At 34.9% G+C, this 4,192-nt stretch overlaps 1 pseudogene; it reads right to left on the bottom strand.

The window, feature by feature from the left end:
• Nucleotides 1–257: 257 nt before the first annotated feature.
• LOC118622209 lies at nucleotides 258–555 on the bottom strand (annotated as a pseudogene).
• Between the last annotated feature and the right edge of the window lie 3,637 nt (nucleotides 556–4,192).

Raw genomic sequence — 4,192 nt, 5'->3', positions numbered from 1 at the left:
CCCAAGACAATCACAGCCTACCATATTCAATAGCCCACCATTTTCTGGGTGTACCAAAAAATAAACAACCAGCAAATGATTTCCCCTCTTAAAAAAAAAGCATTTACACTTAAAAAAAAAAATGGGATGAGGTGGAATTCCCTCCTTCTTAAAACTGTTTCTAGAGCTACCAAAAAACTTGCATTTACAAAATAGTTGATAAAAATATTCCTCTGGATTGTACAAGAAGGGAGACTGATAAGACATGGTATGTGATATTAATCAGACTTGGCTTCTTTCTCTCCTGCTTCATCAGAGACTGGACTCTCCTCGCTTTTAGTTTCTCCATTTTCCGCGGGTACATCTTCTTTAGGTTCCTGGTCAGCCACTTCCGCCTGCTTTCCTTTTGCTTCCCTTTTCCCTTTCCTTTGGACTTTCTTATCTGCAGATTTACCCTTTCCCACTGCCATTTTTCGTTTCCACTTTTGCAGGAGCAGGTTTGGCTGACAGCCTGGCCGACCTCTTGGGCTCCTCCTTCGCGGCCCCCTGGGCGGAGGTAACCTGCCGGTGGGGCATCTGGCAGCTGAGCCCGGGCCTGCTGAGCGCCTGGGGGCCGGGCGCCTTGTGGCTTCCAGAACCTGGGCTGCCTGGCAGCTGCCACTTCTCCCGCTGCCCAAGCTGCTCGGACCCGCAATGGGGGCAGTGGGAGAACCCTGAGTACATACCTTTTAAAAGAATTGTTTAGTCTAGCTGGTGTGGCTCGGTGGTTGAGCATCGACCCATGCACCAAGAGGTGGCCGGTTTGATTCCCGGTCAGGACACATGCCCAGGTTGTGGGCTCCATCCCCAGTGGGGGGCATGCAGGAGGCAGCCTATTGATGTTCTGGCTCATTGATATTTCTATCTCTCTCTCCTTCTGACTTCCTCTCTCTAAAATCAATAAAAGAAAAGAAAAGAAAAAAAAGAAGAAGAAGAAGAAGAAGATGAATTGTTTAGCCCTGGCTGATGTGGCTCAGTTGGTTGAGCATGGACCTTTGCACCGAAATATTGTGGGTTGGATTCCTGATCAGGGCACATGGCCAGATTGCCGGCTGGAGGCAGGTGATCCATGTTTCTTTCACACATTGATGTTTCTGTCTCTCTCTCCCTTTCCCTTTCTCTCTTTCTCTAAAATCAATAAAAACATATTTTTAAAAAAAGAATTATTTAGCAATATACACTATCAAATAAGAAATGAATTTTACTTGCAAGTAATCTTGGAAAGAAAAAAATGATATATCAGGCTGACTTCAATTTTTTAAATATTTTTGAAAACTTAATTTATCAATATGTTTCATAGATTATCATAAATTAATCTTCTGATTATTGTTAGTTTATTCTGAATAATATAATAATATTTCTAATTACACTTATAATATGGAATAATCCTTTTTTGCTAATGGAGTTCTGAGATGTACTTAGTGGATTTCTTACTTAATTTTATGCTTACATTTTTAAAAGTTTATTCATATCAATAGATATTGTTTATGTCTAGGATCTTCAAGTTTATTTATCATTATATTCATCTTTTCAAACTTATTGTCCTGTATTTTTATTACATTACACAGCTCTGTATATTCTCATTAATGGTATTTATATACAAGTTATACACACACACACACACACACACACACACATTTTTAAGTCCTATGCATTTATTCCTCCTATTACTTTATTGAGTATCAAATCTGTATAACTACTTTTTAGCCTTATTGTGCTACACATTTTTGTATCATGTATTTCGATTAAAAAGAATAAAACAAAATTAAGTGTATGCATTCTAAGTGCATTTTGTGGAATGCTTTAATAATTCACTGTATACTGTGACATAAAGTTCCATAGATTAAAGAGTTATGTAGTATTTTTCCAGTGGCTTGATTATTTTAAAATTACTAAGGATTGACTAATTATTTTGCATTAAAGTCAGGAAATGTATACTGTGAAATATTCACAGAATACATTGAGAATTCCATATGTATTTTTTTACATTTTATATTAATGATAAAATATATAATATAATTTTATAATAATGAACTCTGGATGCTTTTTTATTTAACCAACAAGAATGATATTTTAAAGTAATCAGATAATTTGCTACTATATAATATCAATGGGAAGATTACTAGCTTCATAAGTAAACTATCGTGATGCTATTTAGTAATATTCTTATTGTATAAAGACTTATACTGTACTAATATACTCACTATAATCTCATGTAATATGCTAAATTTAAAATGAAGTAATAAAATTTTTTTAGAATATCTATTATTCAGGTGTCATGTGATACTAAATTTGTTTTTTTCAAAGATGTAACATTATTAACTTTATTATTTTTTTGAATTTATTTTTTTATCCTCACCCGAGGACATTTTTTCATTTTTTTTGTTCAGACAGAGCAGAAGTGAGAGAGAGAGAAACATCGATGTGAAAGGGACACATCGAGTGGCTGCCACCTGCACGACCCAACCAGGGCTGGGGACAAACTGCAACCGAGGCACGTGCTCTTAGCGGGAACCGAACCCAGGTCTCTATGGACCACAGGCCAACATTATAACTGCTGAGCAAAACCGGCCAGGGCAACATTAGTAACTTTAAAATACACAAGAGCAGGAGAGAAGTAATAATCTGTTTTCTTTCATGTGTTTTTTAAATTTTTTATTTAATGGTGAAGTGATAACTATTGAATATTTTTCCAATAAGCACAAACCAATTTTAATACCGTTTTTCCTGCAAAAACATTTTTTAGCAATAATATGCTTTGAGTACAAAATCAAAACGGTCCCAGCACACAAAATAATGTTTATGTATATTCACAACACATAATTCTTTTAACATTTGTTTCAAAGATAATTTAGATAATATTGATTTGTCCCTTGTTGAATCACATTATTAATGTTTATTGAAGTGAAGAGACTGTATTTCAGGTAATAAGAACAAGGGTTGAATAATTATAAGATGACAAAGTTACTTCCTGTCATTTATCATAGAGGTCACAATACATATTTTTCACTGTGTTGAGAGACAGCTGATGAGTCAAGGAGGATGAGAACTGAGAATTGACTATTAGTTTAATAGTAGTGATGTCACTGATGACCTAACTGAGCAGCATCAGCACAGTGCTGAAGAAGCTTGCCTCATTTGAATTGACTGAAAAATAAAGAGATAATATGAATTTAGACACCATTTTTAAGAAAGTTTTCTGTTGTTTCTTTTCTTCTTCCTTTTTTTTTTTTTTTATTTTGCATAGAGGAAAAAACAATGGTGCAGAGAATGGCAAAAATTAATCTTGAGTTGATTTAAAATTATATGTTATAATACATATATGTGTGTGTGTGTGTTTGTGTGTGTGTGTGTATGCAGTAGAATATTATCCAGCCTTAAAAAAGAAGGAAATCCCACCATTTATGACAATGTGGATGAACCTAGAGGATATTATGCTAAGTGAAATAAATTAGGCACAGAAAGATAATAGGTAGAACCTAAAAAAAGTTACAGAGAGTAGAATAGTGGTTGCCAGGTGCAGCGAGATGGAAAATGGGGAGGTGTTGGTCAAAAGGTAAATTTACTTTTAAGATGAGTAACTTCCAGGGTTCTAGTGTGCAGCATAGTGATTACAGTTAATAATGCTGTATTGTATACTTGAAATTTGCTAAGAGAGTAGATCTTAAGTGTTCTCTCCACACACACACACAAAGTAACTATGAGGTGATAGATATGTTAATTCACTTGATTATGGTAGTTATTTTGCAATATATATGTACATAAATCATCATGTTCTATACCTTAAAGAAACACACTGTACAACCTAAATATATTAAATTTTTGTTTGTTAATTATACTTCCATAAAAGAATACATTTTAGAAAAAGAAACAACTCTTAATTGATAGTGAAAATTGCCTGTAGAATAAATAAAATGATGTTGCAGGACACAAACTGGAAAATTATCCAAGTGAATTCTTTGAGTTGCATAATGTGTAATCTAGTGAACAAAATAAACTGACCAACAAAATAGAAACAGAGGAATGTACACTTGGAACAGACTGACAGCTGTCAGAGGAGAGGGGGGAGGGGTGGACTGGATGAAAGAAGGTGAAGGGTTTAGCCAATGAACATATATGCATAACCCGTAGATATAGAAAACAGTATGGTGGGAGCTAGAGGGAAGGGGCAGGA

This window comes from Molossus molossus, unplaced genomic scaffold (assembly GCF_014108415.1).
Source record: "Molossus molossus isolate mMolMol1 unplaced genomic scaffold, mMolMol1.p scaffold_m16_p_9, whole genome shotgun sequence".
NCBI classification, from domain to species: domain Eukaryota; kingdom Metazoa; phylum Chordata; class Mammalia; order Chiroptera; family Molossidae; genus Molossus; species Molossus molossus.
Note: the sequence above shows the minus strand (reverse complement) of the source record. Positions and strands in the feature narration are given on the sequence as shown.